The following is a 24,369-nucleotide window of genomic DNA, read 5'->3' on the forward strand; positions in this document are numbered from 1 at the left end:
AACTAAGAGAAGGCAGGAACACCACCACCACCCGCTGGACTATTCAACCCCACGTTTAAAAACATTGCACTTGCCCATCCAATCTCCCCTCTTCCTCCAGCTAAGTCTCGGGAAAAGACAGAGGAAAAGGCAAAAGTTTTGGGAGGGGGGAACAGCCTGAGAAATCAATACTATGTTATTTTCCCTGAGTATACAGAAGAGTATATAAACGCACAGAAAAAGCTCTGTTATAAATACGAAAGTAAGACCAAGGGTGGTGGCAGGGGCAGGGGAGTGTACAAAGGGACTGTTGCCTTTCTCCTTTTATTTTTTTTGAGACAGAGTTTTGCTCGTTAACCAGGCTGGAGTGCAATGGTGCGATCTCAGCTCACCGCAACCTCCACCTCCTGGGTTCAAGCAATTCTCCTGCCTCAGCCTCCCGAATACCTGGGACTACAGGCGTGTGCCACCATGCCCAGCTAATTTTTGTATTTTTAGTAGAGACGGGGTTTCACCATGTTGACCAGGATGGTCTTGATCTCTTGACCTCATGATCCACCCACCTCGGCCTCCCAAAGTGCTGGGATTATAGGTGTGAGTACTGTGCCTGGTTCTCTTTTTTTTTTTTGAGATGCAGTCTTGCTCTGTTGCTCAGGCTGAAGTGCAGTGGTGCAATCTTGGCTCACTGCAGCCTCCACCTCCCGTGTTCAAGCGAATTCTCCTGCCTCAGCCTCCCGAGTAACTGGGATAACAGGTGTGCGCCACGATGCCCAGCTAATTTTTGTATTTTTATGGGGTTTCACCACATTGGCCAGGCTGGTCTCAAACTCCTGGCCTCAAGAGATCTGCACACTGTGGCCTCCCAAAGTGCTGGGCAGGTATGAGCCACCATGTCCAGCTGACTTTTGCCTTTTCTATACGTTTAAATTTTTTTCTAAGGAAAGTAATGTCTTAAATTACTCTATGTAATTTAACAAAGACTTTTTTTTTTTCTTTAAGCTGGGGAATACTATTTCCAGTTGCTACTCCAGCCCCAGAAGGAAATAAATCTTTTTCTTCCCTCTCATTTTTCATTTTGAAGAAAGAAAAGAAAACCCTGTTCCCTCCAATGTAGAATTTGCTGGAGGTCAAACTCTAGTGCCTGTAAACTTTGATAATGTCTCTATAATTTGCTATTTTTTACAGGTGCCAGAGCTTTTTTTTTTTTGAGACAGAGTCTCATTCTGTCACCCGGGCTAGAGTACTATGGCATGATCTCAGCTCACCACAACCTCCAACTCTCTGGTTCAAGCAATTGTCCTGCCTCAGCTTCCCCAATAGCTAGGATTACAGGCACCTGCTGCCATGTTCAGCTAATTTTTGTATTTTTAGTAGAGACGGGGTTTCACCACATTGGCCAGAATGGTCTTGATCTCCTGATTACAGGGGTGAGCCACCTCACCCAACCGGTGCCACAGCTTTTAATAGCAAAAAGCAAGTAATTTTTCACTGCTCATTTGCAGCATAAAAAGGGGGAAAAAAAATCTGTCGTGTCTGACGTGTCTATGCTAAAACACTTCATTTTCCTTTCTAGTCAGTAAGTGATCTAAAAATTACTTCTTGAAAGTAGATGCATATGTTTATAATGGACACATAACCTGTGCATCTATGACCAAGCCCCAGGGAAAAACAATAAAATAAAAATAAACACCCCGAGAGTGACCAGTACCATCCGCTAACAGAGCCTGACTGCACTCAATATATCTACGTTTGAGAAACCACTGGTCCACAAGGTCAAAGATTTCTTGGGTCACCAACAAATAAAAACAAACAAATTCTAGCAATCCCAGTCCTCCACATATGTGAAGAAAATTCCAGAGTGTGGAAGATCTGTCACTTTGAAGCTATGAACCATGACGGGGTGGAGAAGGAGTGGGGGTAGAGATGAGACCAGGAGGAAGCTGAGCAGCTCCGTCCTTCTAAAGAGGGGCCTCACCCAGCTGAGTAAGTACTTCCTAGCACTCATGTGGGACACAGTAGTGGCAGTCCTGTAAAACAATGGCGGTGGAGGGAGGACAGTAAGTGGGTAGGCACTGGCATGTCATGAAAAGCGCACTGGCCTTGGAGTTAGATACGTGGGTGTCAACCCCAGCCTGGCTTTCAGCCAACAACACAGTAATGATGCCCTTCTTGAAAGTAGGCATATGTTTCAAGCAATTCTCCTGCCTTAAACATGAAGAACATTAAACCTTTGGGCATTTACTACACACCTGCCAGGCATCACGCTAGGTAGGCACTCTGCATGCATGATCTTGTGTAATCCTTGCCCCCATCCTCCACTCATTCCTAACGATTATCCCCATTTTGCAGATGAGGAAGCTGAAGCTCGGGCTAGTTACATGGAGAGGCCACGGTCCAAGCTAGTAAGCGGCTGGTACCATCATGACAGTACCACCTTAACCTCTCTAGGCTTCCCTTCCTGCCCCTCACCTGGTTTTGAGGCTCCCAGAGCCAACACACAAACCACAGAAGTCCAATAACCAAGTGTTACCCACCGTGCTCCTGGAGGGGCAGCCCAGGAACCAGCATACCTGGGTCCCAAGGAAGGTAGAGCAGGACGGCCAGACCCGAGAGTCCTCCCCTGACATTCACATATCTTCCTACCTTCACCAAACAGGGATCCAGCATGGAACGTCTGTTATTAACAGCCTGGACAGCAGAAATCCACACTTCCCACTGCTGTGTGGCTCTGATGGGGGTGAGGGCGAGTGGAAGAGAAACCTGTTCCATACACCCATGGGCAGGCTCCCTGCCAAAACCCGCCACAAACCATCTTCCTGTTCATTTTGCCTCATGGATGATTTTTAAAGCGTTTTAATTGTCCTTAATAAATTACCTACATGTACATGATTGTTACAATAGTTTCATTAATTTTTCTCCAAGCATCTAAGCTGTTTATCACAGAAGTATTAATGGAAAAGAAAAACATGTCAGACAGGCACTTTCTCACACACTCCAGGCTTGGGCAAATTAACGCTTATGGGATTGCTTTCCCACACCACAAACAATTAGGGACGTCTTTATTTCATCCGAGCAAATCCTCTCTTAGCAAGGCTAGGAGGAGGATGCCCACCAGAGAGGCCTGCGACTGCCCACTGTGGAAGCACCACACAAATGCCTGCCTGTTCAGTAACTTGTAAATGTATCTCCAGTCCTTCCACTGAAATCTGAACTGATCATCCTCAGCGCTCACAACTTGCTCCAAACCAAGTAGGGGAGACACGTCAGTGATATTTCAGATGAAGTACTTCTTGGTATCTGAGGCTTCCACCCAGAAGTAAACTGTCAGTGTTGGTGGGGGTGGGGGAGAGACAAGAGGAAAACAGTGATGACCAAAGGTGACATCCCAGAAGCCAGGCATGTGGTTCCACAGGGACAATGGCATAGAATGCAGGCACTGAGTCGTGTAATCCTCAGGGGATGGATCATCTGGACTTTCAGTTGTTGAAGAGGGGAAAGGGGCTGCTGGGAGAGTGGCTGTAAAACCTGAAACTCCCCCAATGCCACTCCACATGCTTACCATCCAACTCAGGGCTTGACGGCACAGCCGTGTCAGCTGGGCTGTACTCATGTAACAGGAGGACCAGGACTCAGATAAAACATGCAACATTTCCTCCACAACTGGTCCCCCCTAACCAGGGACCACCATCCCAAAGAAGGGTGACTTAAAATTTAAAACTTAAGCTGGGCACAGTGGCTTGCACCTGGAAACCTGGTTACTTGGGAGGCTGAGGCATGAGAATTTCTCAAGGCCAGGAGTTCAAGACCAGCCTAGGCAAGAGACCACAAAGCTACAAAAAATAAATAAATGACAAAACAAACACACACGAACAACTAGCTGAGCATAGTGGCATGTACCTCTAGCCCTAGCTACTTGGGAGGCTGTGGTGAGAGGATCACTTGAGTCCAGGAGTTGAGGCTGCAACAAGCTATGATCATGTCACTGCATTCCAGCCTGGGTGATACATGAGATCCTATCTCTAAATAAATAAATAAATAAATAAATAAATGATCATTTAAAAAGTTTTCTGAACTTGTACTGTGGCAGCTGAGATGCTTCAGCTTTGCTGTTAAGGGTGACAGCTAATCTCTTTGCAGCACATGGATTTTTGGAGCCAGGTTTTACGTAGCAACCTGGCATCAAAGCATATGTGTGTGTGGCTGTCCAATAAAGCCCAAAGCTTCAAGGCCTGCCCCAACCTGACCCCAGCACATCTTCCTAAAAGGCTCATTTCTTGCCACACCGGACAATTTGGTGCTCCTCTAGCACACTGTGCCTTTCGTCCATGTGGGTTCCTTCTGCTGAAAAGTTCCTCCCATTTTCAGCAGTTCTATCAAACTCCCACTCATCCTTCAGAGCCCCTGCTTTTGTGCCCCAGATGGAGCTGTTCGTTCCTCCAGCATGTGAGTGCATCTCTTTGACAGCTTAGTGGGCACTGTAAGAACATTCCCTGAGTTGAACGGATGCTTGGCCTTTTCTCCAACTGGTGTCCCTCAAGGCATTTGAGCACTTCTGCTGGAGGCTAAACAGGGAAAGGCCCTATTCCATGTGCTTGGCACCTCTAACATCGAGACCAAGTGGAAGAGAGCCCCCAGAGGAGGCCACTGGTGCAGGGACAGAACATCCCACTGTTTTGCTTGCAGTAGGTCTTTAGCTTTTAGCTTCTTTTTTTGAGAGAAAAAGCTTTGTTGCCCAGGCTGGAGTGCGGTGGCTCGATCTCAGCTCACTGCAACCTCTGCCTCCCAGGTTCCAGCGATTCTCCTGCCTCAGCCTCCTGAGTAGCTGAGACTACAGGCACACATCACCACGCCCGACTAATTTTTGTATTTTTTAGTAGGGATGGGGTTTCACTATATTGGCTAGGCTGATCTTGAACTCCTGACCTAGTGATTCCCCCCATCTCAGCCTCCCAACGTGCTGGGATTACAGGTGTGAGCCACCGTGCCTGGCAGCTTTTAGATTCTAAGGGCACTGCAAATACTTCCTTCTGACCATCCCCTGGCAGAGCCCCATGATCTGGTCCTGACACTGTGCCAACCTCATCTCCCCTCAGTTGCTAGCTCCCCCTACTTCCTTCTGTTCCCTGAAGTCACAAAGCTCATTCTTGCCTTGGCAACTGCATGGGCTGTGCAGTCTCCCTGTTCTTGGATGCTCACATGCCCTAGAGATGCCTCACTGAAGACTATGCCTAAACCAACACCCTCATGCCCCCACCCCACTTACCAGCCCCTCTGCAGCTTCACACTTGGTTCCATTTCCTCTGCTCTGATCGATATCAGCAAACAGTGTGTTCCCCTATTTGTCCTCTCATTTATAGTCTGACTCCCCATTAGATTTCAAACTTCATGAGAGCCAAGAGCTTGCCATCTTATTCACCTCCGTGTCCCCCATACCCAGAATAGTGCCTGGCAGAGACTGGGTACTCCTAAACATGTGTCTCATGAATGAATGAAACTCATTCCGGCAGAAAAAAAGGTTGGCTCTCCTAAGCCCCTAGAATAGAGTTCTATATTCTGAAAACTGGCTGGTTCTGCTGAAGGCAGCCCAGGAAGCATGTAGGAACGGGGCACACTGGAATTAGGGGAGGCACCTCCAGGCAGCACTGGTAAGTACTCGGTATGAATTCACAAAAACTAGTTGCATGTTAATATATGCGGTCTCCCCCTTAAACAGTTTATAAACACTATAATTTTCTTCACGAAAACACTGTCTAATAGAACCAAGTCCCCTAATTACAGACGTTTGTATGCATTATTATCTTTATACAATTAAACCTACTAAAGAGAATTAATGATTAAATGCACCCCCCCAACACCCTGTCACTAACCCATCCCTCCCCTAACTGCCAAAAAAACAAACAACACAACAAAAAAACCCAAAGGTGCTGAGGACACCACGTTGAGCTGTAGACAGACCAAAGTCCCGGGAAATTGAAATTCAGGCTGACACAGAACTTTGTCACTACAGGAGGTAAAGTCAACTTTCAACTTCAAACCCTAGCATCTGACAGCTCAGCATCTGACTTCAATGTCACATAAAAGGCTTGTGTGTATTGTACAAAATGTCTCATTTCAGGAGCAAACACCTTCCCTCGTACAATTCATCTCCAGACACAAACACGCAGCTTGGTGACCGAAGGAGGCTTTTCTGGGATCATCTCCTAAAAATTTCACAAATGCATTCCTGGCTCAGGGGTATTTACCAGGAAGTCTGTGGCGACTTCTCTGGAGCCAGGCAGGTTTAACTGATAAGTCCCTCTCTGGGACACTGGCAGTGCATCCTGGGGAAAGCATCCATCGTGGAATTTCTGTGAAAAACATCCAGATATCAGCTACTCTTCCTACACTAATGCTCCACTTTTTAAAAATTCAGCATCGTGAGGAGAAAAGGGGAACCATGGTCTGTGAACGCCGGGATGGGTCCTCCTGTTTCAAGTGCTGAAAGGACCCTCAGCCCAAAGCCATGTTATCTAAACCCCTGAAAAGCTGGTGGCTGCAAAGGAGAGCAGACAGAAAGGCTTAATTACAGCTGCAGAGCGGACCCACCCCTGCAAGGCTTTCCTATCCCTGTGGATGTGCCTTGAAAGGTCCCTCCTCCTACCTGGGCCACCAGGCCTTGTGCAACCAGAATGGTCACTTCTGCCCCTCCAGGGACAACGTTCCCTGGCAACAAAACAGCATGGCCTAGTGGAAAGATCTGGGCCATCTCATGGGCCCACAGGAATGACTCTGGGCAAGGTGCACTTCTCCGAGCTGTGTTCTTGCCTATAAACTAGAGGAACCTGCCTCCTAAGCCTGCTGCTGGTACATTGTAGATGCTCTGTGAGCAGTGGCTGTGATCATCAGACAAAGGATGCCTAGCCACGTGCAGGAATTCTGCTGGGTCACTCAGGCCTTGGTATTCTCAGCCCCCAAAGGCTTCTCGAGTCCTCTCTAAAACGGGGTTTGGGGTGAGGGGAATGGGGCAGAAGTCAGCAAGCACTTAGGCTCTCCTGTTTGTTTTCTTGTCTTCTGCCCTGGCTCTGACCCTGTCCACCCCTGACCAGAGATGACTGGATGTCAGCTGCAATTCCTGAGAATCTGTTAGGGCATCTGGGACACACACACCACTTGACTGATGGAAGAGGGAGGCATCAGCCCAGTTTTTGGCAAGGAAGAATGCAAACTGGCACCTGCCCTGAGGTAAAGAGAGATGAAAAGCTTTGCCCCAGAACACAGCTAGTGAGCGACAGAAAACAGACTGACCCTCCCACAAGCCTGCCTCACATGGGCAGAGAAGCCACATTCAGAGGGCAGGGAGGAGACGGGGTGCTATGCGCCCCTCACTTGCTCTTAGACCTGAGAGACCCTCCCAGGCACCCAGTGCTCCCCTCTGCAGAATGGACTTGGCTCTTCCAACTGTGTTCTCTGGATCCGTGAGTCACCAAGGTCTAGGGCTTTCCCACTCAAGCAGCCTCTCTGCCTTTTCCAGGCCTTTCTTCAGTGGTTGGGGTATAGACTGGGCGGCCGGGAAGAGGCAGTTCCTGCTGGTGCCACGTGTGCCCGGCACAGCTGCCAGGAAGTCCTATTAGTCAGCACCAACAGCTGCTGCCACAAACACGCGGCGCCAACGGAGAAGACGCACCCAAGACTCTGCTGAACTTTGGGGGTGGTGGAGAGCGAGGAGAGTCAAGGAAAAGCAGCAGTCCAGACCTTCCAGAGAGCTCCACATGGGCCCTCCCCTTACCCAAGGCTGAAGCCACAAAGTCACCTGAAGCCAAAAGGCCCCACTCAGCCCCAGCCATCGGCTTGGCTGGATTTTGTTGTCCTAAGTGGGTCCTCAGCTGCAGACAGCCACAGACCTCCGCCAGGTAGACAGAGAGGCCACAAAAGGTAGATGTCCCGAGAGCCCCAGAGCCCCCACCATCAGGTTCCCTGTTCCCCCAGACCAGGGAAGGTGCTGGCAGGTAGGAAGTGACCCCTAACCCCTTCGAGGTGGGTTTGTAAGCACAGGGTCTCCCCCATGACTGCCTTTCTTCACCCCTTCAAACTTTAATGAGGGTGATTTTTGTAAGCATTCTCAGGCTCTCCTGTTTCAAGGAGCATTAAATTTCCAGCACTGTCTGCCAGAGATATCCCAGGCCTCCAGTGAGCCAGCAGGAGAGGCCATTCTACGCACCTGTCAGGAAGCAAGCAAGGGGAAGATGGCCCCAGGCCAGCGCTGCCTTCCCCACTCCCATCCCTCCGTTCTCTGGGCCTTCCAGGGTCTTGTCAGCATCCCCTCTCGATTTTCATCCAGTCTCAACTTGGGCAACAGAACCTGGGGTGGTGGGTTGTTTCCCATAAGAAGAAACACACAGAGGAGAGGCCAGTGGAGAACAAAACATGCGTTTCTTCTGGGAGAAGGGGAGGGGAGACAGCTAACTGCTGGTCAGGCTGTACAAAACCCTATAGGATCCAACAAACCTCGTGCTGTTTAAGAAAAATAAATGCCCAAACAAAAATCTCTCCAAGTTCTGAAACTTACAGCAACTCCTCTTTATGAAAGTGAGGTTGTTTATGCTTGAAAACCAAGAAAACACATGTCTCTAGCAGGTTTATAAAAATCAGCTGTGTTGATGTACAGGACCATGAGCCGACACAGAGGCCAGGTTTTTTTGTTTGTTTTCAGACAGAGTCTCGTTCTTGTCGTCCAGGCTGGAGTGCAGTGGTGCAATCGCTGCTCACTGCAACCTCTGCCTCCCAGGTTCAAGCGATTCTCCTGCCTCAGCCTCCCAAGTAGCTGGGATTACAGGTGCCTGCCACCATGCCTGGCTAATTTTTGTATTTTTAGTAGAGATAGGGTTTCACCATTTTGGTCAGGCTGGTCTCAAACTCCTGACCTCATGCTCTGCCCATCTGGGCCTCCCAAAGTGCTGGGATTATAGGCATGGGCCACTGCACCCAGCAATGGAAGCCAGTTTAAATGTAGAGCCAGCAAGGGAGGGCTCGGGGTGAAGGAAGGAACACCTTCTTGGGATCCCTTCACTCTTCTGTCCTCCCCATGAAGTTACGATTACCAAATAAATAGTGAAACAAGAATGAAAGAAACCCCTGCAGGTATGTCATCATGCCTAAAACAGACAACTATAAAAACAGTGACTCCTATTGCTACACACCTACTGTGTGCCAGGCGACATGCTTAAGTACTTTCCATATGGCAATTAATCTACCTAAAGACCCTTAGGAGGCTGAAATTACATGCGTTAAGTTTAAATAATGACAAAAAGGAAGAAAGAAGGAGCAGAATCAGGCTGGGAGAAAAGGAAAAGGAAGCGACCCTGATTAGAGATGCCCTCTGCGCTGGAGCTGGCAGAGGGACTTTGTCTTACAGGGTCCTCTTTTCCTAAAACAAAGTCTCCAAGAAGTTCAGAGATTTACAACATGATTGAGTCCTGAAGCTGGGATTCAAACCCAGTTCCTACTGACTGCAGAGGTCTCTCTATACGCCGATGGTACTTCCACACTTCTCGAAAAAGAATCTACCTCCCTGCAGTGAACACCAGCCAGCCCAGCTGGTGGCAGGATGGTGAGGTGACAGAGCAGGCAGTGTGTAGGGCGTGGGGACACCTCCCAAGGGATTTGGGAGACGCAAGCAGGGGCTCGGCCAGAGTTCATATAAGCTACTCAAGAGCCTCAGGATAGCAATTTAGCACCAAATGCATTAAAAAGAGTCAGCCCTGGGCCTTGGAGTGAGTGGAACCCCTCCCTCTCCTTGCTCAGCCATCTTGTCCTCATGAGTCACCAGGCCCAGGCAAGGGTGTGGGTGGTACTGCAAACCCGTCCCCGTCAATGGAAACAGAATACAAAGACTTCATCCTCACATTAGTGGGTTACCAGCGTCATTGCCTCCTACAAAGCGCTGCCTGAAAACATCCATCTCCAGCACGACCAGGTCCCTGCAGCCCCGGGAGAGTGGCAGGGGGCAGTGTTGCCAGGAGCAAGCTGGCCAGAGCCACAGCTCCCACCCAGGATGGCCCCTGACCCGAGGCCTCCTCTGAGCCCCAGGGAATCCCTCTGGGCTTCTTTCCTCAGCAGGAAAAAGAGATCGTCCAGGTCTATTCCCTCAAACATTTCTGCAGCTTGAAATACCAGAAACACCAATACTCCAGGCATAAATAAGGGTAGCTACAGCGTCCTGGACCAGGGGACCAGGGCAAAGTCTGCTTCCCCACCTCCTCAGTCCTCACCCTGGATGCCAGGAAATCACGTCCACACCCATGCACAGGGGCACATAAATGAACAAACCCACGCTCAGACCCAGTACACAGAGTGTGTGAGTCTGCACAGACTGCCATTCATTCAAGTCCCGTGGCAGCCTGCCAAATTATAAATAGCCCAGCTCGTTTTTAAGATGACCAGCGATTCAGCAAAGTCCTCTGGCCTTCAGCAGTGTGTGAGCCTCCTCTTAACCTCTTTTAGCTAGATGCTCGACAAGGAATCCAGCCTGACCCAGCCATGCTAGCTGACTGTAAGAGTGCACGCACACACACACAAGGATAACACACACACACACACAGGCTAATTTTTGTATTTTTAGTAGAGATAGGGTTTCACCATTTTGGTCAGGCTGGTCTCAAACTGCTGACCTCATGATCTGCCCAACTGGGCCTCCCAAAGTGCTGGGATTACAGGCTTGAGCCACCACGCCCAGCAGTGGAAGCCAGTTTAAATGTAGAGCCAGCAAGGGAGGGCTCGGGGTGAAGGGAGGAACACCTTCTTTTGATCCCTCACCTTTCTGTTCTCTCCATGAAGCTACGATTATGAAATAAACAGTGAAACAGTAATGAAAGAAATCCCTGCAGGTATGTCATCATGCCTAAAACAGACAACTATAAAAACAGTGACTCCTATTGCTACACACCTACTGCGTGCCAGGTAAGACTGTCTGATAAACAGCATCTGACTGATGCTAAGCCCACAGATACGGGGTCCAAAGGGGTCTCCAAGTCACAAGAATGACAAAGACAAAGCTATTTCAAAGGGAACGAGAGGCACGGCTTCCTGTGCCCCAGGAAGCGCTGAGCAGCCGGACCCAGCTGGCCACCCGGCTTACTTCTCAGACCTCTATTAGAGCCCGGAGCACCCATCACTACCTCTCCAGCTCACAGTTCAGAACGAGCCCTGCCTCCCCACCTTTTCAAGAACACTTCAAACTGCCTTGCATGGCTTCTAGGTCAAAACACCACAAGTGACTGGTGGTTTGAAATAAAGACCTAACTCTGGGGAGGCCAAGCAGTGGAGATAGATCACTTACCCTGACCCTAAGCTATAATCAGAGAGACACCACTGGTATTGAATCTTAGCCAGAACAGACCCCCATCCCATCCCACCCCAAGCATCACAGGCACAAATTTAGAATGAGGTTCTCATTACCTCCAATTTCTCTTCATTGTTTCAATTTCCCCCTCTGGCCCTCAAACGCCAGCCCAAGACTTCAGGCCATTCACTAGGAATCCTGGAAATGTATTCACTTATCAGATTCTTAGGAAATAGTCCAAAGTCTGAGCCTTTGCCTATGCTGTGAGCTCCTTCTCTACTAAAAATACAAAAATTAGCTGGGTCTGTTAGCACATACCTATAATCCCAGCTACTCAGGAGGCTGAGGCAGGAGAATCACTTGAACCCAGGAGGTGGAGGTTGCAGTGAACTGAGATCACACCACTGGACTCCAGCAACAGAGTAAGACTCCAGCTCAAAAAAAAAAAAAAGACAAAGCCCATCTCCCCAGTGCCTGACACAGGACCTGCAATGCCACCCTCCATCCAATGAATGAAAGTCACCTCCAGGGAGGTCCCTGTGGGATGTTAATGAAGGCTTGGGTTGGTCCAACTCTCTCCCTGCAAATATCCCATCTCTACCATCAGCCATGGAGGTATTTTCTGCAGAGTCCTTGTCGTCCTCTAAACCAGGTGAGGCCATAGTTTGACTAGGACATACCACAACCAGGTTGACTGCAAATCCTCATCCAGACCTACGAATACCTCTCAGCCTCCAACTTGTAAAATCCCATGAATCACACAGGCTTGATCTGGGCAATCAAAAACCGCCAGAAGCAGAGGCTTCCCCTGCATCAACCAGAGGGATGGAGAACTATGCCTTAAATCATGCCTCGGGAAATGGACACCTAATGAAAGTGTCCTCTACTGCAACGAGTCCCGAGCAACTCAACTCAACAGACATACAATGAAATTCCTAGGCCAGGAGCGGTGGCTCACACCTGTAATCCTAGCACTTTGGGAGGCCCAGGGGGACAGATCACCGGAGGTCAGGAGTTCGAGACTAACCTGGCCAATATGATGAAACCCCATTTCTACTAAAAATGAAAAAAAAAAAAAAAAAAACAGCCAGGTATGGTGGTGGGTGCCTGTAATCCCAGCTACTTGGGAGGCTGAGGCAGAAGACTCGCTCAAACCCAGGAGACAGAGGTTGCAGTGAGCCGAAACCACGCCATTGCACTCCAGCCTAGGCAACAAGAATGAAACTCCATCTCAAAACAAAAACAAAAACAAAAATTCCTATGGGAGAGCAGCAACCCTCAGGCCCCAGGCTCCAGGCAGACTGGGATTGCCATGGTATCTGCTCTGGTCCTCCAACTAAACCCTCATCTTGACCCACTTCCATTTTTCCCCTCCTGAAATACTACATTTTTTAAAATTCCTGAGAGGGAGTGTTTTATTTTCTTAACTGAACTGTGGCTTTCACAACAGGCCTGACCTTCCTGCTCACCACCCTCCTTGTCACGGAGCAACAGAAATTAAATTGATTTTCCCTATCAGTGCTCTGCATCTCGGCGATCATGCCTGGCCTCTAAAAGTCCGCTTTCTGCTCCATCTCACCAACAGAAGCCCTGTTGCTAAATCCAACCCCACTGGCTCAGAAAGGAGGGGATGGAGGAAGAAGGGGTAACCGAAGGGCACAGGTAACAATTTATGGCCCCCTTGTCACTGTGGTCTTATCTCTGTGGCCAGCCCCTTCTGAGAAATGGTACCCGTTACTGAACTCCTCCCCCTGGGGGGAGGCTATTTCCCGGGGCCTGACTGTTTGAGACAGGTGGCCCAGCCAGGGAGAGGAAAGCTTGCTGTGGGGACTCCATCCTGCCTTTGCCAGACCCTATTCCTCTGGGCATGTTCCCACCCAGGCACCCCTGCTCGGGCTAAACCACCTGGCCCATCCCACCTCTACTGGTACATTGTCTCCCAGGAGCAGAAGCCAAGACAGCAGGGAGGTAAAGGCTGCAGCAAAGACGGGAAGGCCAAACGCGCTCAGAGGGGGCCCTCCATAGCCACCCAACCCAAATAAGGCCCCCTCCTCTCTCACAGGACACCCGGCTTCTTTTCACAGCACCTACGGCTCTTTGTAATTATGCGGGTGCACATGCACATCTTTCCGTGTGCATGTCTAATGCTGGTGTGTCGCACCAGATTAAGCTCCTTGAGGGTGAGAGCACTGTTGCCTTCCTCTCCATGGAATAAACATTTAATATTTATTTAATAAGTAAAAAAAGATGCACTTTACTACAGGCTGCTAGACACTGGATACTAACTTATTTTCGTTAGGCCTCTTTAGGAATTGTTTGGTCCACACAGAATGAAGGGAATAGAATACATGAACCTGTAGGTTCTCTTTTTGCCTTTTCTCATTCTTATTTTTGTCTTGGTAACAAGCCACCAAAAATGCATCCCTGTCCCATAAGGAAAAGGGAGCCAAGGACAAAAGTTTGGAGAAAAGTTCATTGCCGTGCACACTGGAATTCTACCTGGCAACCCATGGAAAACATCCTTTCCCTCTTCTCCCGGGCCTCTCCAGGCATGTCCCCCATAATTCAATCTCCAATCCATCCCATTGCTAACCATCATCCCCAGGAATGACAGTCCCACTGTCAAGGCCCTCTTTCAGTTGGAATTCGAGCTCTAACCTGACCTGACCCAAGTTTCATTACTGGCATCCAAGAGGTTTGGCTCATTGAGTCGTCTTTCCGATGACCTGGGAGCAAAAGCCAAGGGACCTCATTTCTTTATTTCTACTTCATTTTGTTCCAAAGGGATTGGAGGTATCTTACAAAAATAGCTACAACATGATAAAAATAGACGAAGAAATGAGTTAGGATGGGTAATAAAATAAATCCAAAAGTAAGGTGACTGCCCAAAAATATGCATCACGATTGATAAAGGCAATCCCAAAAAATGAGACACTAAAGTCTTCTTTCTGAAATTCCCTCCTCGTCGGGAAGATGGAAAATATTTCTGCTGATATTCAACAGACACCTGACCTACCATCCAAGCCTCGGCTCAACCTTGGGGATTCATCAACAATGCGCACACCAGGCTCCGGGCTGTAAGTGTCTCTGATGTCCTTGAATCCAATGTCAAATACTGCTCAGCTGGGGAGAGGTGAGTTGCTGGAGTCAACCCAGGAGAAGGGACAGGAAGGGTGGGGGAAATATTTTCTCTAAAACCCGAGTACTGTCAGTACGCATCTCTGCTTGCAAAATAACCCTGTCTGACCTTGGGCAGAACTAGATGCTCTCCTAGGTCCCTCCAATTCTAAAACTTTTATGATATTATGATTCACCGCTGTCATATTCAGGGGAGACGCTGGATCTTTACTGGAATGCCCACGGCAAGCAGCATCTTTCACTTCCACTCAACTCTCCCATTCTGCCTGTACTCACCCCCTGCCTCCTTGGTCAGCATGGGCTGCCCAGACCCAGGGGCTCCTCTGCCCCAGTCCCTTGAATCTCTCAACTTCCATTTCCTGTGCCTTCTAATACTCATCTTAGCAGACCAAGGCCCACGCTGGATCTCTCTCCCTACATCCACCCAGCCGAGCATTGGTTTTCTTTAGTCCATAACTTTTGGAGAACCCGATAGCCAGAACACAAGTACAACAGGTTTTCCCACACATCTGTGCACACACATTCCTCCTTCCCTAATCTGTTCCCACTCCCAGTCTATTCTCAATAGAAAATATTTACTGAGTGCATATTCTGTAAAGGGCTCTACAAAGCCCCTTTTATGAATTTTCCCATTTAACCCTCACTGCTCCCATGTGAGGTAGTTACTTCATTACTCTTCCATCTTATAGATCAGCATATTGAGAAACTCAGTGAGGTCAAGCCACTTGCCCAAGGCCATGCCTGGATTCAAGTCCAGGTTTATCTCATTCCAAAGCTCTGAACCACTGAACCACATAGAGATGCCCACTTCCACAATCCATTAGGAACCTTCCTGATTTTGATTGTTTCATCACGCAGTTATAGATTTTTCAGGCATGCATTCATTCCAAGAGCTAACCCTCACCTCTGGCATGGAAGCTGTGGGTTTCGTGGTCCAGCTGACCTGGGCTCTGACCCTTACTCAAGGCCCCACAACCTCTCAGAGCTTCAGTTTCCCATGTGTACAGTGGAGCTAATCCCCCAAGTCTCCTAAAGTCATATGAATGTGGGAGTTCCTAGATGGATAAATTTTTCCAGGAGGGATGGACTTACCCCTACCCCTTCACATAAAACATGAATCCATCACCAGCCCCATTGGAAGAGCGATGAATCCATCCCCAAGGACCCAGGGGCATTCCAAAGGAGACGTTCATGAGACAGCATAGCCCTGAGGCCTTCCCTGGCTGGAAAGGTCTCTTTAATGTGCAGAAACGATTTTCTAATTAAGTGGTGAGCATGCTGTATTGACTATAAGTGCACGAGAAGCTCAGGGGAGGAAGGCAGTGGATTAGAGGTGTACAACAGAAGAACTGAGCTGGGCATCAAAGCCAGATCACCTTTGGTGCTCCCAGCTCCCCACTATCCAGTCTCTACAGAACAATCTGAGTGACCTTTAAAAACACTGATCTTGTCACTCATCTGCTTAAAACCTTCCAAAGGCTTTCCAGAGCAGTTGGAACAAAATTCAAACTTCTTCCCCTTGGTTCACAGGGCTCTGCATGGCCCACCTGCCTCTTCCCCCACACATCAGGTGCCATCATGCCTGTCTTCCTTCTGGGCCTTGGACAACCAAATTCTGTCCCATCACAAGGCCTCTGCGCTGCCTGCTCCATCTGCGGGAATGACTGTCTCCCACACCTGCACACAGCTGGCCTCTTCTTTCATCCAGGACTTAGCTTCAAAATCAGCTTCTGAGAGAGCCTTGCCTTACCACCCCCATCAAAAGCAGCCCCAAGTTGCAACCCAAGGGAAGATAAATAAAAATAATAAAAAAGAAAGGAGCCCCAAGCACGCTCTCTTACATGAGCTGAAATTTTCTTCATAGCAAAGAAAACTCTCTGATGTGCTTGTTATTTGCTTGCCATCTGAGTGACTTCCCCTCAACCCTCCACTGAAATGTAGGTTCCATGAAAGTGAGAGCCTTGTCCATCTTACCTTCCCTGGTGCCTAACACAGCACCTGACATGTTGAATACACTCAGTCAAAATGTTGGCCTTATGTTCACTACAGAACTGTTCACAAAAGCCAAGCCATGGCAACGACTTAAGTGCCCATCAATGGGTGAATGGAGAAAGAAAATGAGGAGATAGATGAGAGAGAGAGAGAGAGAGAATATGAATGGAAGACTACTCACCCTTAAAAAAATGAATGTTTGAAACATCATGGATGACCTAGAGGACATTACGCTAAGTGAAACAAGCCAGGCACAGAAAAACAAATATTACATGATTTCACTTATATGTGGAATCTAAAAAAGTCTAACTCATAGAAGCAGAGAGTATTAATATAATGCAGTTACCAGAGGACAGGGGTGCCTGGGGAAGGAGGGAGATGATGGTCAAAGGGTTTGCTGGTCAGAGGGAGACGGTGGACAAATTCTCAGACATGAGGAGTAAGTTCCAGTGATCTACAGAACAGCATGGTGTCTACAGTTAATCATAAGGTAACGTGTATTTCAAAATTGTTAAAATGGGCTAGGTGTGGTGGCTCATGCCAGAAATCCTAGCACTTTGGGAGGCCAAGGCAGGCAGATTCCTTGAGCTCAGGAGTTCAAGACCAGCCTGGGCAACTTGGTGAAACCCCATCTCTACTAAAATACAAAAAAATTAGCTGGGCATGGTGACAGGTGCCTGTAGTCCCAGCTACTCGGGAGGCTGGGGCAGGGGAATTGCTTGAACCCGGGAGGCAGAGGTTGCAGTGAACCGAGATCATGCCACTGCACTCCAGCATGGACGACAGAGCAAGACTCCATCTTCAAAAAAAAAAAAAAAAAAGAAAAGAAAGAAATTACTAAAATGTTCTTACCACAAATAAATAAGTATGTGAAGTGACAGATGTTAACACATTGCCTGCTTTAATCACTTCACGACGTATACATGTATTGAAGCAAACATCACATCGTACCCCATATTTATAAACCATTACTATTCATCAACTTAAAATAACATTTTAAAAAATTTAAACATCACACTGTACTCCCCCACCAAAAATTAATTTTAAATTTAAAATATTCATATCATACAAAAAAAATTGGTTAGCAGCGGAGGAGGGGACCACAGGAACACGCAACAGTACAAGCAGAGGACCAGTGGTTCACACACGCAGCGCATGGGGAAGGGGCAAGTCTCTGGGGCTGACAGACTCTGAAGACAGTGGCAATCACCCATTAAGAAAGTGAGGGTCCGCATTTGGGAAGTCTGGGAGGCCAGGCAGGGGTGGCAGCTGTGGACAGTGAGAACATCCCTGCACTCAGAATTCCTGGCTTCAAAACACAGCTTCCCCATTGTCTTGGTTTCCTAAGGCTGCTGTAACAAAGCCCTGCAACCAGGTGGCTTAAAACACCAGGAATTCAAGTCTCATAGTTCTAGAGGCTGGAAGCCTGAAATCAAGATGTCACAGGGCCAGTTCCTTCCAAAGGCTCTGGGGAGAGCCTGTACTGTGCCTTGCTCCTGCCTTCTGGGGACTCACAGCAATCCCCGGTGTCCCATGGCTTGTGAATGCATCACCCTGATCCCTGTCTCCACGTTCACAGGGTCTTCTCCGCATATGTGTCCTGGGTTTGACTTCAGATCTTCTTCTAAGGATGCTAGTCATTGCATTTGCACCCTTCCCCCAACAGCACGACCTCATGTTACCTAAGTAAATCTGCAAAGACCCTATTTACAAATAAGGTCACATCCTGAGGTTCCAGGTGAACATGAATTCGGGGGAGGGGAACACCACTCAACACAGTACACTCAACAACTCAGTGTGCCACCTTAGAGATGCCACCTGCGGTGTCTGAGCCTCCCTTTCCAAGGTGTTCCATCACGGATCTCAAATCCTTTCCCTAAAGGGAGGTGGCAGCACCGATCATGGTGCCTGTCACTCTGGAAGGGCCATGGATGTGAACTGGTTTGAGAGGACTGGAGAGTCACTGCGGCAGGAGGTAGGGAGCCACTGCAAGTTGGGAGCAGAGAATTGTCCACTGAATATAGGATTTCAGGAAGACGCATCTGGTAGCAAAGGGCAACACAGATCAGAGCAGGAGGGAATGTGACAGGGAATCATATCAGGAAACAGAAGGGGTTCAGTCTTGCTTGTGATGGGGAGAGCAGGCAGAAGAGAGAAGGAGTGAACATAGGAATTGCTTGGCAGATAAGCATCAGTCTCAACTAATGAGTCAGGAAGAGCTGTCAGAAACACCATTCTTCTCCCAGACAGGGACTCAGGGCAGGAGACCAGACTGGAGTTAGTGAGGTCGGTGTGAGGAGGGTGAAGGTGAGATGCGCCTGGAATGTTCAAATGGAAATACCCAGCAGAAAGGGAGTGGGGTGCCAGGCAGGGAGAGGCCTGGGCTGTGGGCAGAAACCGGGAGGAGGAAGCAGAGTGGCTGAGGCCACAAGCATAAACATCTTTAGGGAAGACACCAACGGGCCTGTGAGCATTTCATCCCAAGGACAGGCTGCCTGATTCCAGAGAGGGCAGCCCTTCAAACCCCCAAATATGCCTGTGTCCACCTAAAAACTATCCCAATGCTGGGAACCACTAAAGAAATGCATGCTGCAGAAACCTGAGAATGGCTCTGAGCCCTGGAATAGAGCCGCCTCCGTAAGGGGCAGTGGGGCAAGGCATGGAAAGAGGGATGCCAGCTCCAGTCTCTCCCGGGCCACTGACCTTGAGCAAGTCTCCTGGTTCCTCCGGGCCTCACACACACCCTCTACATCACAGACAAGGAAACTCAGATCCCTTCCAAAGCTGAAATTCCGTGATTCTCATCTACTAGAGCCACATTAAGTGCCTGGTAATTCAATAATTCAATTAAGAAAGCTCCATTTTTTTCAAGCTTAATATTTAATGGAAGGGTTATGAAGTGCGACACAACTCGGTGTGATTAATAGTTACAATTAAAGGCTGAACGTGTTGAGGGGAGAGAAGCACAGATTAGTGGGAACACATTTGTGCTGCAACGGGACCCAGCAAGTTGTACCTACAGACGGGGGGATGCCTTCTCTTCATATTCCACACCACCGCCGAGCACCCGGCTGAGTCTGCACTGCAAGGGGGTGTTCTGTCTGCAGAACTATCTGGCTGACTAGCCCCAGTGCAGGTGGATACGACTGGGGGCAGAGAGTGAAACGGGGTCCCTCCCAACCTCCCCAACAAATCAGAGCTTGTTTGCTGCAAAGCCACCCAGATTCAAGTCTTCCAGAAGGCAAACAGGTACGAGGAGGAATGCAATCTGCCAGACAGGAAGACGCAATGGCTGAGCTTGGACAAACAGCTCCAGGGGTGGCAGGAAGTTGTTTGGACATCTGTCTTCTCACGTCAGAGAGATCCTCATTCCAAGACCACAGGTGCCTCTGGCCTCCAGCAGCCCACATGCAGGTTATATAAAAGACATGCCACACTGACCACGCAACAGAACAGCTAGACTTGGGACCCCCAGACCTGCCACCTGCCCCCGTGGCCGCCTCTACCTGTAAATTCAAAGGAAAGCATGGGCACTCACAGTGCAAGGATATGAGGAGCTCATTTCATCTGTGACCCATTTAGCATCTGAAGGGCTTCCACGGCTATGCTGCCAGTTCAGCCCCCACCAGTGGGAGCTGGTGTCACCCACATCCTACATGGTGGCCACTCTGAACCCAGGGCTCTAATTCCTATGCTCAGGAGGAGCCTGGCTCTGAGCACCAGGAGAGAAGAGAGCGCCGATGCCTGGAGTGCAGCCTATCTGGGCTCCCACCTGTGAGTCTGTGCCAGTTAGGGAAACACTGGGGAACGATTCCTCAGGACAGGAGGGTCACAATGAATGGGCAGGAGATACCATCTGACACTGAATGGGTTTCAGCAACTGGGGGCATTTCACTCAACTGTGGAATAAAAAGCATGGTCCTCAGCTCAAGACTTTATAGCCAGAGAGAGAGCAAATGGAGTTTGTCTGTTTATAATTCTTGGAGGAGATTTCTCCATGCTCCTAAAGTCATAACCAGTGCCAAATTCAGAAAGAAGAGGTGGGCAGGGCAGCCAATGCAGATTTTATAAACAAGGAAAACCCCTTCATCTTCATGGCCAGAGGACCCTCCATGCTCTGATTCCTCCACCCAACTACCACCACAGCCTTGCCCCCTCCCACCACCTCTGCCAACCTGGCCCACCACTTGGATAAGAGGGCAAGCTAAGTCTAGACACTCAGGGCTGCCAGCACATGGGCCAGGGAAATGTGGGTGTTCAGAGATGTTTAGCCTTGAGAAGAAGACAGACAGATGGAATCTGTTGAGTGCAGCCCCGGAGTCTCTTACGTGGGAAAGTGAGAGGTGAAGAGCAAGAACAGGAAAAACAAATCCAATGAAAATAAGGCCATTACCTTAGAGGCATGCGTATTAACGAGGACTTCTGAGTGAATCAAGGAACAAATGGACAGCTGTCCTGCAGGCACTTCCTGAGCCCCAACGTGCCACACCAGGAGTCGGGTGGGGGGTACAAGAAGAACCTGCCATTCGTGCCCTCAAGGAACTTGCCCCAGGGACAGCGTGGACTCTCATTTCCAACATTAGACAACCACTTGAGAAGAGAAAGGAGGGCTTAGATTTGGCTGAAAAAAAAAAATGTTTAAAAGCAATACTAATTAATTACAATCACTGATGTGAACTGTTTGCCATTCATGCCTAATTACTGTGCAGCAAAAGGATGGTGTTTACCATCAAAAGCGCATCACTTCACTTTGAGGTGAGTCTCTTTGGTGACTACAGAACTTCCGATGAATGTGCAGTGTGCACTAGTGTTCATGGTCATATGCTAACAATCTCAAGATGCTGGAGGAAGTCCCATCCTCGTAAATAAGAAGGCACATATGATTTAAATAAACATGGGATTGAGCATTCACTGTGTGTGAGGTTCTCTGCTAGGGACTTCCACGCATCTGTTTCCCTTAAGACACCCAATCCTATAAAATACTTTCTACAATATCACCATTTTATAGACGGATTTGCCCAAGGTTACACAGTTGGGAAACGATGAGGCCAGGACTGGCAGCCAGGCCCGCCTGCCTGCCCCCAACGTCCACGTTCATCACCAGTGTGACAACCGCAGAGCGAATGCGCACAACGTGTGGAAGGACACACACCAAAATGCTGCCTCTCCAGGATGAGACCAGACATTCTTCCTTCTGCTTAGCTATTTTAAATGTTTTTTTTTTCATTCTCTAATGAATGTGAAAGACTGAGAGTCTGTTGTTTCGATGGTTTGTTTGTTACACTAGCTATGACTCCCTGATCAAGGGTGGGGAGGTGGGAGTCCAGGCACACAGCGTGGGAGAAACTCTTCCTGGTCACCCAGACCAACCTTCACTATGCTGCAAACGTCCTTGCTCTGTGGTCCCTAACAGATGGTCCTCGCTTCATCACAGCCTCTCTGGATGCCGGATGAGTAGAAAGCTCCAAAAACATCCAGGCAGGAAGGACAGTGGCAGCAGAAGTCACTGGATGATCACCACAAACGTCGTCCTACCAAAATGGTTTGCCCAGTGTCTGACAGCACACCATCGGCCTCTCCTCTTCTCACCGGGAGAGCAAAACTACTGAAGATGATCTTTTAGACACACATAAAAATCCAAAGTTTCCAAAACTAGGGCCAACCTTTTCTCCCTAAGGCACTTTAGAGCAATGCTGCATATTTGGTGGCTGTGTGAGATCATCGTGAAAGGCAGGATTAGGTCGGCATAGCCCAGGTGCCATCTAGAAGGCCCTACCCATGTGAAGTTAGATCTATAGGGGTCTGCCCTGGTTAGACCGAGGACATGCAGACCTAGGAAGGACCGCTCGCTCTACATGTTATGAAGAGCCAGATATACGGGGAAAGGTCTTAATGACCCTAAGGATAAGGACTATGTCAAATGCACTATATGTAAGCGTGGGGATCTCTTCTTCCAGACACGCCGGAGCCGCAATGCCCAGTCCTGTACCTGGCCCACAGAATGCAACACAAATGTACATTGATCATAAATATCTGCTGGATGGTAAATATTATTAGGAGAGCAGAGGGCATTCAAATCACAGAGCAAAAAGAACTGGCCGTGTTTACCTTGGAAAACAGATAGTACAGCGAGGGTGGGAGCTAAGGAAGACCTCATATTTGTGCTCACACAATTCAGCTTCATGGTAATGCAGACAAAACAGGATATTTGAAATTAGAAGACCTTGGTTTGAGAGCCAGCTTTCCGCTACTCAGCTAACTTTGTGTGCCTCTTTAGAAGGATTACCCTCATTCTAAATATGAAAACAGGTATTGTTTCACAATTGTAGCTGCACATTAGGGCTTTTTAAAAAGACGCCCAGCCAGAAGCAGTGGTGCACACCTGTAATCCTGGGTTCTTAGGAGGCTGAGGTGGGAGGATCACTTGGGCCCAGGAGTTTGAGGCCGCAGTGAGCTATCATCAGGCCACTACACTCCAGCCTGGGCAACAGAACAAGACCACATCTCTTTATAAAAATAAAATAAAGGTCAGGCATGGTGGTTCACGCCTGTAATCCCAACACTCTGGGAGGCTGAGGTGGGAAGATCACTTGATCCCCAAGATGGGAGCTTGAGTAAGCCATGAATGTGCCACTGCACATGAGCCTGGCTGACAGAGTGAGACCCTGTCTCAAACAAACAAAGATGTTCAGATTTTACCACAGTCCTACCATCTAATTTCAAAAGATGGGTACATGAATTGGTGTTTTTAAAAAGCTCTCAAATAACCATGTTATAATTATAGCCAAATTTGAGAACCACTAACATATGTATCAAGGCACTGATATATTTTTATATGTCTATATAGCTAATCTATATAATACATAGGAATATTTATGTAAATATACATTAAAGAATTATTCAAAATATGTGGGAAAGAAAAAGAGTTGTCTTACTGCAGAGCTCACAAAGCCAAAATAAGGAACTATGTGCTCTTTAGGCAGGGAAGCAGATTTTTACTCTTGAAATGTTCTTCCTTAAACCATTAAAAGCCGATAAAAAATGAAAGACTAAAAGAGATTCCTAACAAATCAAATTTGTCAGGAATATAACAGATGAGATTCCCATATGGATTGGATGGAGAGGTTGGATTAAATAACTTCATAATTCAATGTATTAATAATTATTGACATGGTAACATTTATTAACCCCCATATGTAAAGTGTATCTGGGACTTTACATATGGGGCCTCACTTCAGCCTTAGAACCACATGATGAGGAAGGTGGTTTTATACTTTTCACCCATCAGTGGGAGAGAAGGGTCCCATTCACACCCTCAACTGCAGCCAGGTTTCCCCACATCTTCTGAGGTCCCCATACACATTCTTGCCTTTACTTTTTTTGGGGGAAACAGTCTCACTCTGTCACCTAGGCTGGAGTGAAGTGGCACAATCTCGGCTCACGGCAACCTCTGCCTCCCAGGTTCAATCAATTCTTGTGTCTCAGCCTCCCAAGTAGCTGGGATTACAGGCATGCATCACCACAACTAGCTAATTTTTGTATTTTTAATAGAGATGGGGGTTTCACCACGCTAACCAGGCTGGTCTCGAACTCCGGACCTCAGGTGATCCACCCAACTCTGCCTCTCAAAGTGCTGGGATTACAGGTGTGAGCTACCAAGCCCGGTCTCTACCTTTACTCATGCCAGTCCCAACCAGGAGAAACACAGAGCTTCTCTCAATCAGAAACCTTCGAAGCAATTCAATAGTGCCTTCTGTGGGGGGACCCCCCAGCTTTAGCCTGGTGAAGAAGTGATTTTAGAATTCAGAAGCCCTGGGTCCAGTGGACATCCGCATCTCCCACTTTCCAGAGAGGTGGAAAGAGTTTGCTGCCACTTAATCTCTTCCTCAAACACTTCTTTGTCAGGCCATGCTTCACTAAAACCTTCACTCTAAGGCTGGACA

At 48.3% G+C, this 24,369-nt stretch overlaps 1 protein-coding gene and 1 long non-coding RNA gene across 20 annotated transcripts in view; one reads left to right on the forward strand and one right to left on the reverse strand.

Moving 5' to 3' along the window:
- Window positions 1-24,369, reverse strand: part of MSI2 (musashi RNA binding protein 2) — a 431,033-nt gene that overhangs the window by 234,800 nt on the left and 171,864 nt on the right. The gene's annotated exons all lie outside the window — the stretch shown is intronic.
- On the forward strand, window positions 910-16,838 carry LOC144582664 (uncharacterized). The gene is made up of 4 exons (XR_013535852.1): window positions 910-5,624; window positions 12,747-12,958; window positions 14,270-14,429; window positions 15,965-16,838. It is a non-coding gene; the product is annotated as an uncharacterized LOC144582664 (long non-coding RNA).

This window comes from Callithrix jacchus, chromosome 5 (assembly GCF_049354715.1).
Source record: "Callithrix jacchus isolate 240 chromosome 5, calJac240_pri, whole genome shotgun sequence".
Taxonomy (NCBI): Eukaryota; Metazoa; Chordata; class Mammalia; order Primates; family Cebidae; genus Callithrix; species Callithrix jacchus.